General features: G+C 34.1%; 2 pseudogenes across 2 annotated transcripts; one reads left to right on the plus strand and one right to left on the minus strand.

Annotated features, from left to right (window-relative positions):
* Positions 1-1878: 1878 nt before the first annotated feature.
* LOC143551523 (uncharacterized) lies at positions 1879-7631 on the minus strand (annotated as a pseudogene). Its single transcript, XR_013138519.1, has 17 exons — positions 7335-7631; positions 6646-6718; positions 5993-6058; positions 5822-5887; positions 5639-5721; positions 5507-5558; positions 5360-5428; positions 5191-5258; positions 5061-5109; positions 4883-4970; positions 4700-4801; positions 4563-4614; positions 4392-4443; positions 4022-4138; positions 3261-3951; positions 2465-3113; positions 1879-2216 (listed from the first exon to the last, which is right to left on the minus strand). The product of XR_013138519.1 is annotated as an uncharacterized LOC143551523 (transcript).
* Positions 7632-12988: 5357 nt separating this feature from the next.
* Positions 12989-16349, plus strand: LOC143551510 (uncharacterized; annotated as a pseudogene). Its single transcript, XR_013138513.1, has 6 exons — positions 12989-13166; positions 14006-14067; positions 14221-14349; positions 14432-14504; positions 15468-15533; positions 15621-16349. The product of XR_013138513.1 is annotated as an uncharacterized LOC143551510 (transcript).
* The last annotated feature ends 649 nt before the right edge of the window (positions 16350-16998 follow it).

Here is a 16998-nt window from a genome sequence, read left to right on the forward strand (position 1 = left end):
ACTTTTAAACTAATTACTGATCTACTTCATTTTTTGTGATGTAATTACTTTAGTATTTGCATGTTTACGTTAATTTCCTTTGTAACGAAGCCCACCCTAACATTTATATATGCGTGTTTGTTTTTGAAATGTTGTATTAAAGATTTAAAGCTATTAAAAGTTACGTATATGTTTAACATTTATAACAACGAGTTTAAATAATTTAATTTAAAAACACCCCTCCATCATTATTGATGTATAGTTACTAGCAGATCAAGTAGGCTGCCCTTTGAGATGAATAAGGAGATAACAAATCTTTCATTTATATATTCTGATACAAATTACAAAGAATATAATAAGCATCTTAAATCCATATGTTTGACATTCCTAGCTCGAATATTAACCTAACAGGGTGGTTGACATCCATCACTTGTTCTTATCTCATAATCAAAACGCATAAGTCACCATGCAATTGTCTTCAAATAAAGATGATTAGCCATGAAATGATTTGAAATTTTAAAGTTTTTCTAGTACATTCAGAGGTGGATACAAAAAAAATTTCAGAGGCGGATATAAAAAAATTTTGTACTGTGGATACAATACGAGGTGCACGATACGGATGGTGCGATAGGGGGCAACACGTTGGTATGGGATGCAGAATATTAGAAGTCGAAACAGTACCTAGGAGGCAGAAGTTGATTCTCGATGGCACGATGCATTCAAAAATCAAAATAAACCAATTAGTATTACAACTTTAAGGATGGACATTTAGACTAAGACGAGAATATTAGGCTATTTATTACATTACAAATTAGGGTTACGCTCGGCCCACCCTTCTATCAATGTGAATCTATCTTTGTGCATGACTGAATTATTTACATATTGTTAAATACTTTAATGTAAGGATTTTAAAAATCTGACCACCTCATATATGAATATATGATTTTGAATATATGCTTTTAATGTTTGTATAACAATATATTTTCTTATTTAGAGGTTTAGATTTTAGAGTGATTAAATTTGACGTTAAATTTGCTTAACATTTAGCAAATATTCTTTTAGTTGAAGCTTTTACTATCTATTAGCGACGACTTTGAAAAAAGTCACACATCAACAATTATATGTCAAAACAAATAATATACCAACTCCGCGTACAAACATTTATATTTATTTTCTACCAACATATAAAACAATGACACTTGTATCTATAGTCGACTCGTTTTCAAATGTTCTTTTGGAATCTTCATGGGGTAAAAATCTAAAGGTGAAGATATGGTCTTTGTATTCGAGCAAGGCATAGGCATGCAAGTTGTGCTTTCCAAATAGCTCATAGGCCATAGCATTCACCTAAAACAAGTTTGTTTCAAAATTTTGTGAGTTGTCATCTTTTTATTTTTTTATAATAATACTCTACTTTTTAAATTTCTAGCTAATTTGCTTTGTTAAGCTACAAAACAAAATATCATTAGGCCATGAGTATGACCTGTTTTGGACACATATGGGAAATCTATGGGCATCCTAGGTGTAAATAAGGTGTTTTTCAACCAAATGAATAAGCCCTTTTAGTTGAATGTTTAAAATTTATAATTGTTGATTGAACTATTATAGACTTACTGTTCTCATATAAATATATACATAGTGAAAGTTAACTGTTGGAAATTCAAGATTTTGTTATCAAGAGGAACAAGAAAAGAAGAATCAGTAATAATATGTCAATATATATTATATATTCTCATTAGTAATATGTCTATATATATTCGCAGATGACGTGGTGGGACCCAATAGCAACTATTCCAAAAGGCTTGGAACAGTTTGAGAGAGTATACAAAATTAGATGCAGGCAGTTGCACAGCCAGATAGATAGATAGATAAATGCAAAATTAGCTATGCTTTCTATATTACTCTATATAATAATATACCCATTTTCTTCCATACTTATCAGGCACCACCACTCATCCCATCGATTACTGAACCATTTGTACCTTCTTGTAAACCATTAGCAGTTATGTTATTTGCCACCAGGACTTGCAATTGGGCTGGTAGAAAAGGTTTAGGAGTGTTCAAAGCGGGTGGGCCAACAGCCGCTTGGACCGGTTGTACTGGATAAATTATGGACTGACTATAAGTGTCTGAATAAGCCCGATCCCCCAAACTTCCACGCATGCGACCAACTGGTCGCCAGTTTTGATCATTAGCTGAACCTGAACCCTGTTGGGTAGTAAAAGCCTGACCAACACCTAGACATGAGGTGCACAAAATACAAATGTTTCAAATTAGTGATTGTCATGTGGCAATTTTAACATGTAAAGGGTAAATAAGTCTTTTAGCTGGGATGTCATATAGGCAAACTTCACAAAGTTAGCTAAATTGGGAACAGGTCAAACGAGTTTCAAGTCACCAAAAGACTATTTTAAGACTCCTAACTGAGTACACTAAAATTAGATCATTAGTGTGATGATAATATAATAGTGTTTTAAACTAGTACCTCTTTGCTCTTCTGATGATATCACTGGCATAGATGAAAATGAGATCGGGAGTGGAGTGGGAGTGGGTGGTGTCCAGCCATTGAGATGGAAAGCTTGTGGAGCAGTGTCATTGGCGTAGTGGTGGGTTTGTTGGTTGCTTATGGAACCGTTTGTGGGGCATCCATAGTACTGGCCTTGTTGGTTGCTCATGGAACCGGTCGTGGGACCTACGTAATTTTGGGTTTGTTGGTTACTTTTGGAACCATTTGTGGGACGAACATAGTGCTGGCCTTGTTGGTTGCTCATGGAACTGGTCGTGGAACCTACATAATTTTGGGCTTGTTGGTTGCTTATGGAACCATGCGTGGGACGTATATAGTGCTGGCCTTGTTGGTTGCTCATGGAACCAGTCGTGGGACCTACATAGTTTTGGGCTTGTTGGTTGCTTATGAAACTGGTTGTGGGACCTACATATCTGTGGGCTTGTTGATTGCTTACTTGATTGATTGCGGGACTCACAACAGAAGGATTTGGCATTGTATGGTTGACCGACTGGTGTTCGTAAGAGTTGAATTGATGACCAGTTGATTGATGAAATGGACCTGAGTGAGCACCCAATTGTTGAGCTGGTCGACTTGAAACATTTGCAAGACCGTGATGAACCCAATTCTACAAAGAAAGAAAGAAAGTGTTACAACTACAAATAAGGATATGGCTCGACCAGGCCCATATTGACCAAATATCTAACCCGGTAATTTTGCAAATCTAGAAAAAACAAATTAATACAAACTATGAAGGTGGGGTACTATATTGTACCTGTGAGCCCATGTTCTCGAACCTTGAAGAATTTGAAGCTACGACTGTACGCATTAACCATTCCTGCAGGAGTCTGAGCTGTAGGTACTTGAACAGCATTTGGAATTCTTGTGACATGTCTGCCAGGTGCCGTGTACCTCTGACCATAATCATTACTAATATTGTTCATGCAGTTCTGTTGAAACTGCATACTAGAAGCAGGAATTTGACTTTGACTTTGACCCTGCAAATTAGGATTCCTGGATGTCCAGATTCCATGTGTTGGTAACTGCATATTGTTGGTACCATAAATCACAGTTTGACCCTTAGAAACAGCAACATTTGATCTGGTATCTGATGTCCCGCTTTCATGTGTCTGCCTTGAAAACGGATTCTCAATATGAGGTGAAGTATTTGTATGAACAGGGTTCATGTTTAAAAGGCTGGGAATTTGATCACTGGGAGTAAGTTGGGCTTGCAACTGAGCTAGAGAAGGTTTTTTATCAATTTCTTGATGGGCATCAATATCATTACCTCCTTCTGTAAGATCCATAATTTCTTTACCCTTGTCTGAAAAGGGATTAGATTCTTGGTGTGGAAGTGACTTATCTTGTTGTTTATCCGCATGATCATCACAGTCGTTAACATCTTTCCAAGAGTCATCAGCAGAGAATTTCACATGTGTAATACTAACATCTACTTCTTTCAAAACCTAAGGACAAACGGGAAGCTTTCAAAATGCAGGTAAAGAAAATCAGTTGTAGTATTTGTAGGTTACTTGCCTTAGCCATTTTCTGGTCAATTTGGATATCGGTGAAGCATACAGATTGACTACAATGGGGACAACGCCATGATGGCCTTCTTGAGTTTATGTCCACATAGGTTTCATAATCAAAACACTGCAACAAAACATAGGATAAGATATCAACTATACCAAACCAAGCACCAAATCAGAAAAAGGTCAACATGATCAAAGTTACCAACATGTGTCAAAGTTGCCTTGAATTATATTTTTAGAACTATGATGTTTGTAGGGTAAAACAAGTTGGTTAAATTGACCAAAGTTGGTTACATTTTTATGCATTTAAGGTAAAGGCATCCTTAAATGAACCAAACCATGTATCCCATAAGTAATGCAAAATGGAGGCTCACCTGAAGATGCTTGCATAAATGACCTTTGACAGGTGTTGTGATCCGTTTGAAGCTGTATAAATAAGAGAGCCCAGATCCAAAGACATGATAAATAAGTGAAGATCAAAAGAAATCGAAATGAATGCTAAGAATTTAGAAATTAATAGCTTTAAAAGCAAGTCTGGTGCATACCTTATGGGACAATTTAGTGAAATTCTAGATGGTCCTTCAACTATATTGTTCTCTATCATGTAAAAAACAACCAAAAACATATAGATAAGAGCATCAAACAAGAATATGTTATTTTCTCATACATAACATGAGTATACCTAAACCAGGTGCAGCAGCGACAGGTGGCACATAATCTTGAAGGGCAGGGCAGCTTGGATTTGTGATCATACTCATCAAGGCAACAACTATGATATATTTCCCTACATATAAAGTTAGCGATAATTTAACACATAGAATCAAAAAGTATGTTGGAAACAAAGTGCATGTGTAGGATATCATACCATTGAACTGGCCCACCGCTTGAAGAAGATTTGTTGTTCCATACCTAACCAGATCTGTTATATCTGTTGGAATCTGTGGTCCAGGATCCTGATAGAAATAAAACGTGTTAAAGTATTCACACAACGCAGTCGCTTTGCCACTTGTAGCAGGAAAACCCATGAATCAGTGTATACAAACCTTGTAAATACCAGTTCTCTTAACAACTGCTTTCCCATTCAACAAAAAGCTAGATATTGAACAGAAACAATTACGGGTCAGACCACTTTAATGTAAGAAAAATGTATAATGGATTAAAAGATATGTATACCTGACTAACTGAGGAGTTGTGATGCATGATGATGTCTCTGTGTTATCTGTTTGAGCAACAAACAAATACTGTAGCGAAATTAGAAACAGAAATAATAATATATTTAATCAGAATACATGACAACGCAAACACTTTTGGCATATTTCAAGTTATAATATGGAAATCTTACTACTTCTTCACCAGGAGATTTTGCATTCTTTGTAATATGGAAATCTTTAACGAATGTACCGTAACCCGGCTACATTATAGACAAAACGATGATTAGTGCATAGATATTTAACATAATATTACTTAAGAGAAAACTGAACACTATTACCGGTGCCTCAATAAATGTGAAAATTTCACCCATCTTCATTCTTGGATAGAACCTAAAGGGATATAAAAGAAGCCAACAGATTAATTATACAAATTCAAACACAATAATCCAAATTCCAAATACTAAAAACACCTTGCCAATACTGTTGAGATGCTGTGATTAACTGTGCTCTCTCCAGAGTTCAAATCTCCAACACCAGAGAAACTTGTTACTATCTACAATCACAACACAATCGTCTTAGTAAGAGAATTTGCTACAAAAATGCAAGAGATCACAATGCCAACAAATAAAAGTCCTAAAAAACAATTTACAAACCTCAGTGCAAAGAGTATGAAGTTCTTCATTATCCTTCTTACTGAACCATCCATTTCTACATGCACCCTGTTAAAAGTAAGGTAACAAGATGAAAAACTTCCTCAAAAAGATACAAATATAAATCAAAAACTTATAAACCCTCAGAATGATAATTGAAATACAAGAGTGTACCTTTATAGAAATCATGAGCACCATGAAAGCTGTTAACAAGTCTTCATCATTAATCCATTGATGTAGCTAAGCACGTAACGGTGTAAGTATTTTGTGTCACATGACATTAAGTACTAGAAACTTAATGCATGATATACATATTGAGAATTCCATAGTAATCACAAACACGTTACATAAAAAAGTATGTATACAATCCTAGTTACATTATCTAACAACTATTAACTTGATGTAACTGACGCATATACAGGATAACAGTACATACTTTGTACTTTAAAAGATATATAAAATAAAATAATTTAGTAACTCTAGATAGGGATGTAAACGAGTCGAGCCGACGTGAGTTCGAGCTCGACCTCGAAACTAAATGAGGCAGCTCGGCTCAGCTTGAGCATGAGCTCGAAGTTAAACGAGCTTAAGATCGAGCCAACGAGTCGAGCCGAACTTTGGCTTGGTTACAAAAATGAGCCCGCTTGGCTCAGGTTGTTTGAAATCAAGTTTTTTTAGCTAGATTTATTCGAGCGAGCTACTAGTTTTCTGAACAGCCCTAACTCTAGATTACAATGTTAATGAACCAAACTTAACGGGTTACATCACATCATGTTTAAATATGCTTTTAACTCTCAATTTGGAGTTACAAAGACAGGGCAAATTACCTGCTTCAGTAAAAGAGGTAACTCCAAAGCTCTCTGTGGAATTTCATTATTACTAACCGCATCGTCAATAGCTCTGTAACAGACAATGTATATCTAATCAGTAACAAATTACCTATGGTTTTATACAAAATTAGGATGTAAATGTAAAGTTTAGGTGATAATAAATAAACTCATTGATGGTTGTTAACTTGATATCAAAATCCTAACAGCTTAATGAATAACCTATTTCTTACATTAAATTATACCTTAAAACCATTAGCAAACAAACATGCTCCAATTTCATTTCTCAAATAGAAATGAGCATTAATTACACCGGACTTGAAACGATTTACTTCAACTTCTCAAATCTCAATCTTAATACACAATTTCCAAATTCAGACGCAAAATCTCCTAAAGAAATTTAGCGAGTACGAGTGTGTGAAATCGAAGCACAAATAAACCATGTGCAACCGAGCATTAAGCTTAATAACAAATCAGTAACAATAATTGATCTGTTACAACTGATCACAAAACACGCGTAAAACATGAACGAGTAACAAACTAACAAAATGCACATACATATTTCCCCAAATATTACAAACTTAAAACCACTAGCAAACAAACACGCTCCAATTTCATCCTGAAATAACCTAATTTCTACCTCCAAAGTTCAAAACACACATCAATAGAACCGTAAACAAAGCAGACACCTGGAAAGAAGAAGACATAGACCGCATATCTTCCCGTTATTTCTCGTGCCACTGGTAACGCACGCAAGTAATCGATCAACAATGCCGGAAATGCCGAAAGTATCCACTAAACCGGTCACATGCACCGGATTGATCACTACTTCAGCCATGCTCGCTACAATCGTAAACTCAAAACCGCAAATTAACGAATAATAATCGATTAGGATATTGATTAACGAGAGAGAGAAAGTATACCTAGACAAGAAGGATAGAATAATAAGACGGAAAAGCTGATGCTAAACTTTATAACTAAAATTATTAAAATGAGAAATGGATATTAACCGAGAACCGGTATTGATCACTACTCTGCTCATGTTTGCTGGCTGGCTGGCTAGTGTTGAGTGTGGCACACGTACCAGCTGAAATGTGGAGATTATCAGTAAGCGACAAAAACTGTAAAATGTTAATGACGTTATGGCGGTGCTATCCTTCTCTACGAAACTTTCGAATAATAAATAATTATTATTATTTTAAAAAAATTACAAATGCGTGTTACTTTTAATTTTTTGTATATCAAAAGGTTATAAAAATATAATTACTCTTGCATGTTTTTAATAATCATATCACATTTCTATGCATAATATTTGGGATTTTATTAAAATAACTCGTGTAAAATCATGTTCGTTTATCCACTATTACTCATCTACCGTATAACATTTGAAGACTAGATTACGTTTTACATACATATAAATATAATATTATGGATGTATGATGCATTGATACACGATTTTTTTTATATGTAAATATGAAAACAACTAGGGTACTATAGACGAATATGACTTATGATAGAGTATTTTGAGCTTTATTAAAGCATGGGAATCACTAACTTAGCTTTCTTGGGACTACTAACTTTTTAATTTGTAATACCTAAAACTTAAATGAAAAGTCTAACCCATTTATTTGACACGGGCCGTTTTAAAAACTTAGAAAGATTATAACAAGTCAATTAGTCATTGCTACGTGGTATAATATTTACAAGTTGCTATGTGTAAAATGATTTGGTTAGACTAAAATAAAATGGTTGTCGGTCTACTATTAATTTAATACGCAAATTATATTCAAATACGTTTTTTAGATTTGTGTATGTTATTTTTTTAGAATGACGGCTTTTAAAATGGACATTTTGTCTCTCGTATTAACATATATGTGGTTCATATAAAACATGCCTTTTAGACTCGGATGTCCCTAAATATGACTTTTTTCAATATATTTCCATATTAACCGGCGTGATTTGTATTCTTGTGTTCTTTTGAGATATGCACATCTCTAGTTATACGCGTATGGGATTCGACTTGTGAGTATCTAATGTTTATACTCGTGTAATTCGTGCTTATTATATGTGAGTAATAGTATATTGGAATAAGTATGATTCTGCATTTCTACTCCAAAAAAATAAATAGATAGTTTCATGGTTTTCTGTTTTTGTGATGTTTAAAAATGAAACCATAACAATAACATTCCACAAATCAAAAATATATAAGTTATAATGCAAATCTAACAACTATTATATTATACAATGTAATTACTATAGTATAAAATCACCACATGTGTTTTTCTATAATAAATTTAGAATTTTTTCCCCTTACTAAAAGGTAACATTTTGAGCTCTACAGAGTTTATTATTATATATCCAATGTAAGAAGCAATACAACTACATATCGCATATTAGGAGTTTTTAACTTGATCATCATTACAACGAAGGGCTTGTTTTGGTCAAATTGTGCCCAACGACTACTACTTTTATATGATTGCAAGCTTTTAATAACCATTATCACATTGCTAGGCATAATATGTCTGATTTTACAAAGGAAAACAATAATGACTCTTGTAAAATTGTGCTCGTCTATTCAATATTACTCACCTACCATTTAATATGGGGACATTTTACGGACACGCTAATATAATAATAAGATACACGAATCCGATTCTTGTATTATTTTCAATACGTACAAGAAAAAGGAAGGTACTAGAGGGATGAAAAAGACCATATGAAATCTTTACTATATATATAATGCGTAACGACCACTAACTTTGCATTCTTGGGACCACTAACTTTTCTGAAAATATTTAAAGCTCCTCTTAACGAATTTAATTAATAGAGACGGATTTGTCTAACGAATTCAATTGATAGAGACCGCTTTTGAAACTTACAAAATATTATAACAAGTGGAGTAGTCGTTAGTCTGTAGTACTTTCTTCAATAAGAAATTTACATGACTTGTATTATATTCTAGTGTATACTTGTTTTGAAGGAACACCGATAATAATATGGAGGAATATTATCAACCAAAAATGTTTGATAAAACACCTCAAAAGTTAGAATTAACTAGGTAGCAAACCCTATAAATATCGGTTACCTCGTTACGACACCAACATTAAATTTAAAAGATAATTATGTAAACACTCAATCAAAACATTATCAACACACGTAAAGATTATAATCAAGGCGACCGAATAAGGTTGGTATCAATTAGATTTGTTATGACTATTGCATTAAAGCCAAAATACAAAAATAAAAAAAAAAACAGAAAAAGTAGCAACAAACGTATAACATATAATAAAAGAAACCTAACATATTCAAAGTAACGCTTATTGGTTGGTGAAACATGGCATTGCGCTGACAAGCTGACACGAATTTGATCGAATCTATGTTCATAACAGTTAACATTTGTAATAGCAACAGAACTAACCCCAAACAATAAATTCAATAAATTAACATATTTTAGACGAAAAAAATAGTGGCACTCACACAATTTATGATAAAAAAAATTATATACTCAAAACGACGTTTATTTGGGTAGGTAAAACCCAGTTGTTGCCCAAACCCGCACTTTGCGGCGATATTTCAACGAGAATTTGGTTGGTATCTATGACATCCATTACGATACTTTGAAGTTGGAACTAAACCTAAATATTAAACTCGCCATATTGACATATTTAAAAGTAAAGAAAAAACAAAAGGTAAAAAGAAAAGACAAAAACTGTCGTTGGTAAAACCCGGACAGTATCATTTATATTCGCGACGTGAACACATTTAAAGAGAGAATAGAAAAAAACATAAACAAAAAATAATAACATAATGCAAAAAAAAATTACTTAACATTTAAAATATTCTTTGTGACACCAACCATGCATATCTATCGAGCATGTTCTTGTCTCATGGTTATTTTTTTGGCGACACTACGATTATGTTCGGTTTGTAAACAAGTCGAGTGCGAGTACAACCTCTCTAAATTTGGTTTAACATGTGAACAACCTTAATGATTGAGATTAACCATATAACTAATTCAAAAATAATTCAGAAATAGTATAGTTTTTTCTTTATTAAATTTTAAACATTATTTTTTATAAATCAAAATTTTTACTGTTTTCGCATTGATTCACAACCAGGGTCGTCTCAAAGAATGGCGAAAAAAATTGAGGCAAAGACGAAAAAAATTTAAAACTTAAATTATTTAAGTAATTGAGTTTAAACATTAAGAATACATCAAATATATATATATATATATATATATATAATTGAAAAAAAATAAAATAAAATTCGGGTCTATCAGATTGTCGGACTGCACCCAGCACTGCCTCATAGTCGGCTCTGTTCACAACATTTTTTTACTCTTTTTGACCTTTTTTAATTCATTTGCATTTACCCCCCCCCCCCCCCCCCTTCTTTTCACCCTCTTATGTAGCGTTTTATACGCATAAATGACAAACGAAATGGAATTGATTATTGTGATAGAATAGAAAAGGGAGCGTGGTCAATGAATAGAATTATCAATTAAGGAATCACATTTTTTTTAAACACATCAAAACCATTTATTCGTACCTTTTTTCATTCAATTCTCTCTTTCAACATACTTACTCAACGCCACCATTGCACCTTCGCCAACACTGTTGTTGCAACCTAAGTAGCACAGGAACAGGTACGGGACCCGGAAACGGAGACGTTACGGGTACGGGAAACGGCAAAATCAAAATTCCAAGATACGGGTACGACAAAGGTACGACAATAGATAAAATATAAAAAGTAGAAATATATTAAAGAAATTCCAAAATAGATATATATTTTCTATGAATTGTATACGTTAATTTAAAACCTAAGGTTACAAATGAAATATAATAACCTATAGTGACTAGATTGGAAAAAAAACACTTTTTATATAAAAGTTTAAAAGTTTTAGGGGTTATATACAAACAAGTGAAAAATAAAGGGGTTAAATGTTAAAAAAACTAAACTTGTTTAAACCTAAAAATTATTAACGCCCTGTTCTTGAGTTTTTTAACCAAGGAAAGAAAATGAAAGGAAAGGGAAGCCGCTCTTATTCACCAAGTCAGCCTCCATCTCCTTCTTCCTTCTTCCTACAGCTCCGGCACCGGAATCTCCGCCGGAAGTTACTACAAGTTCGTCATATGGTTGTCTAGTACTCTGCAGCGCATATGGTGCTAATGAAACGTCTGTAAAACGATTTTGGATCAGCCCCCATTAACCGGATTCGTTTAGGAAACGTTTCCAACGCGTTTCCGTCACAATTCTGTCCCCAAACCGTCCCCAGGACGGGTGCTACATCATCAGTGCCGTCCCCGTGCTTCATAGGTTGCAACTACCACCATTGCCATAGCTAGCACCACCATCACATTGTTGCTGCTACCGCCGCCACCGCCACCACTCTTGCCACCTCATTCGTCACCGCCATTACATTTTTTTTTTGTGGAATTTTTTTATTTTGAGTAAAGAGTATTTTATTTTTACGTCTTTTTTGCCTACTAAATAATATAAAATAATGATTTATTTCATTATCATAGATTAACTAAACAAGACAAAAGAATTGCAATAATTTATTTCATTTCTTTATCTATTTCATTATCTCATACCAAACAAACCCTTGAGATATACACCCAACTTCTCCATCTCTGTAGTTTAGCTAAATATCACATTGTCTCTAAACTATCTCTATATTTTAACCTACCATATCGGGTTCTACGTCTCTTATCTACTCACAAACATTTATTTTATTGTTTTATCTTTTCTTAAACACTCACAAATATTTATGAAAATAATGAATAACCGACCTCTATATTAAAGAATCAATATTCATTAAACTTTAAGCTTTAAAAATTTTATAAATAGATAACAAAGATAGATGCATACATATAGTTTATATGCTTTTAATTAGAGGTGCACAAATTCTGGACTCGATCTGGTATACCCCGTAACCGACCGGCAGATAGGACCTGGTGTAGGATTTCTCCCAAAGCCGTACCCGGAACCGAAAATACCCGGTCAAAACACGACCCTATCCGAAACCCAAAAAAACCTGAAAACTCGAACAAATACCCAAATATCCGGAATTGGTTTCTACTCGACCCGATTTTGACTTTTGTTGACCATACCCAAAACCGCTTTATACCCGGTTCCGGTTCTTGAAAATACTCGGTTTGTAAACCTTTGCTTTTAACACATTTTGAAGACACGTATTTTTAATGGGCCTTAATTTCATAGTCAAGTAAGCCCAATGTGACACCCAGTGAATGTCATTTGGCGCGAAAATGCCATTGAATTGACACTTGACATTGACAGTTGACACATCACACACCTAGGTTTCGTCACCGGAAAAAAATGCCTCCGAAACGCCGGCGAACGGCGGATATTGAAACCAGTCAACCAGTACAAAAACGGTCTTCGATGGTCACCAGATCGGCCATGAAGTTAGGTCGTAATAATAATAATAATAATTCACCGGTGGTGGTATTCGCTCACGGCGCCGGTGCTCCTTCATCTTCGGAGTGGATGATTAGGTCAGATTATTATTTTAACCACATCTCTCTTTTTACTGTTATGTTTTTGTTTGTTGAAGTGGACATTTTTATGTTTCTAATGCATTAAATATATCGTTACCAATTCTTGCTTTGATAGTTTGATATGTGTTTTGAAATAACCCTAGAATATCGAAATCATACCTAAAATACTGTAATTCCCAATCTGGGTTGGGTCAGTAAAAGTAAAATATGTCATTAGGCCTCAATTGAACTTTAGGAGTTTAGGTAAAAGTAAAACATATTACATTAAAAAATTCCAAATCCGAAACGGAACCTAAATTATTCAAAATTCCTAATCCGAAATATCCAAAAATTCCAATGTGTCGGATTAGTTTTCGGATATTTCGGATAAATTTTGGATATTTCGAATATTTGACATGATTTTTTTAGAATTTATTATCTAATAATTATTTTTTTGAAACTCGGGAGCCCGTTTGAATATGCAAATCCGAAATTTCAGATATTGAAATTCACATAATTTTTGGATATTTCGGATATTTGAAATATATATTATTTAATATTCTTAATAGTTTCTTTTTAAAATTTATTAAATAATAGTTATCATTTTTGAAACTCTGGATTCCGTTTGGATATCTGAATGCGAAATTTCGGATATTGAAGTTCACTATAGGAAATTCAGATACCAGAATCTCCGGATATCTGAATTTGAACAACCCTAGATTATTACATGTTAAAGGGAGAAAATTTTCACTATTATAGGGGGGTTGGGCCAACTCTAATGGGCGAGTTGCAAGGCTCGGTACAAGAGAACCCTCTACGATTACACTACTTAAGTTTTTGGTTTTTTGGTTATGTAGATGGAAGAGCTTGTTGGCTGATTCACTAAATGTAGTTGAAGTTGTAACTTTTGACTACCCATGTGAGTTCCTGAAATAAGAAATGAATTTATGGCTGTTTTGGTTCTGTATGCATGCCACTGTTGTCTATATATTTAACCTGTTTTCACATACTTGGTATGAAGTATGAACATATATTGTTTTTAGCTACTAATAATAATATTGACTGCTTGCAGACATTTCTAAAAGAAAACCACCTCCCAAAGCCGAAAAATTGGTTGAGTTTCACTCGGATATTGCCAAAACGATTGCTGCAAAGTACCCAAAAATCCTCTAATTTTGGCTGGAAAGTCCATGGGTTCAAGGTTAAGATTACTGAATTAGTGATTTTAACGGTTCATAAATCTGTAACGAGGGGTACTAATGGTTTTTTACTGTTATATGCAGAGTAAGTTGTATGGTGGCTGCTGAGAACGAAATTCGGGCTTCTGCTGTAGTTTGCTTCGGGTACCCCCTTAAGGTTTGTTTATTGTGACGTGGTACATATTATTGTTTGAACTTTGTGATGCAGAGCGGATACATAGAAAATAAAAGAATACTTTTAGATGAAAAGTTAATAACTTATATGAAGATTTGGCTAAATCTTGGGGTATTCAAAATTGACAACCTATGATTTAAATTAACTGCATAAATAAACTCGTGAAGTATAACTTTAAAGATTCATGTGTTTTTTTAAAATTAAAAAGGAAAAAAATTGCTAAATTCGGTAAAGTCAATGAAAAAAATCGGGCCTTTAGATAGGGGACTAGGGGTGTAAACAAGTTCCGCGGAGCCTAAGCTCATCTATGCTCAAGCTTTCTCGTGAATAGTTTTTCAAGCTTGGTCTCAGCTCGTTTATTTTTTATTATTTTTCTCTCTTTTTATATGTTTATAATAAAAAACATATTATATATTGAGTTATTTTTATTATAAAATTATATTTATAATAACAATTATTATGTACATAAAGCATTTAATAAGTATGATATAAATAGCATTCTCGTTTATGTTCGCGAGCCTACTCGAGCTTGATAAGTGAAGCCCGGGCTTGTTTATTAAAGATGCTTACTTTTGGCTTATGTTCATTTATGCTCGGATCAAGCTCAAGCTTGTAGAGTACTGATCTAGAGTAGCTCACAAGCGGCTTTGTTCGTTTACACCATAACCTTTTGTCAGAACATCCAACTCGTCAAGACATTTTTGCTCATTTCCTGTGGGCTTCGTAACTCTAGACTGGAAAGTTACATTTATTTTAAGTTGGGCGATTTTCTAGCCCACATGCCTTTACCTAGTTACCCCGAATACGAATTTCCAACTCTTTCATGTAATGAACTTTATAACTGAAAATCTCTCCTAATTCGTGATTAACTGCAATATTGTTGTAACTAAGTCATGTTTGGAGGTCACGTATCATGAATATTTGATCCACTAAATCATTTTTCAGGGACCAAAAGGAACCATTAGAGATGAACCCCTTTTACAACTTACCATTCCTACCATTTTTGTACAGGTAAAAGTTTAATCACGCGATATGTAATTAAAAAAAATGTAAAAACAAACTTCGGCTAACTAACTATTCTTGTGTTGGTTAATGAAGGGTTCCAAAGATGGGCTGTGTTCATTGGAGTCAATAGAAGCGGTTAGAAAGAAAATGAAAGCTTCGAGTAAACTGCATGTTGTTGAAAATGGCGATCACTCGATTAAAATCGGGAAGAAGAATCTTGAGCTGGCGGGAATCACTCAAGAAGAAGCAGAACAATCTGCTGTTCAAGCAATTACAATGTATGTTTCTCAAATCATTGGTGCAAAGTGAATATTATTCCTAAGTAACTTTTATATGCGCGATAAATCGTGTATTTTGATTAATATTATATTAGTGTAGAATGTACTAATGTTAGCAACTTCTTTTGTATCTTCACATCTCACTTTAATCCTCTATGAAATAAGAGGTTTTTTTTTTTTGGGTTGGGCTGGTTGACCTTAGAAGGGTAGTTTGGGAATTTCAATTTATTATTGTCCACAAGTTTCTTTCAATAAACCAAATATGAGTTTTGCAGCTTGGATTGTGGAAAGATGACAAAGTTGACTATTATGGGGAAATTGAATTCTAGAAGGAAAATAATGAAAGAATATACAGTCCAGCTGTATTTGTTTGAATCTGTTGACATGTTAATTTTGTCAATATTCAAGTGTGACCATTTTTGTGGTTTACGATTCTTCTTCAGCTCGACCTCTAGAAGAATCTGGACTTTGATATTCAAATTTGTTTATTTTGAATTTGATTTCTCTAAGGCTTTATTACATTGCAACGACGGGTGGGTCAAATAGAGGGTCAAACTAAGCTCTGGTCAAAGCGTTCGTTTTCAAAAATATTAATTTGGTTTGGGTTAAAACGAGCCGTAATAAAATTGGGCTCGACTTAAAATATGTCGGTTTTAAGAAAAAAATATATATATCAAAATGGCCTCATTTATTATACTTTTTAAGGGCGGCTAGTGGTGGCAATGATGGTGGCAGGGTGCTGAAAAAGGCGGGGGAAGGTGGCGGTGGTTGTGACAACGGTAATGACGAAGGTCTAGTTGGTGGTGACATAGGTGCCATCCACGGTGGTGAATGTGGCGATAGTAATTGTTCTAGTGGCGTTGGGTGGTGCTTTGACTAAATTTTATTTCTTGTGTAATTTGACCAAATAAATCAATCAGTAACAAAAGTTACCTAAGAGATCCATTCTTTTGTTAATGAATTTTATTACCAAATGTAGTACTTATGGAATTATGGTAGCCCGAATTCATATATTCTAACTGATTAATCAAACTGAACCCGGCTAGTAACAGATAACTAAGAAACTAGTCAGCAACCGCGATACAAATTATAAGTTAGAAACCGGTTTGGCATTTTCTAGGAGGAACTAGTAAACCTAAACCGGCTATTTTGGTCGGTTAACTGGATATTACCAGCTTTGACCATGTTAACCA

Source organism: Bidens hawaiensis, unplaced genomic scaffold (genome assembly GCF_021521415.1).
Source record: "Bidens hawaiensis isolate Kalapana, Puna unplaced genomic scaffold, B.hawaiensis_p1.1 tig00016460_1, whole genome shotgun sequence".
Taxonomy (NCBI): Eukaryota; Viridiplantae; Streptophyta; class Magnoliopsida; order Asterales; family Asteraceae; genus Bidens; species Bidens hawaiensis.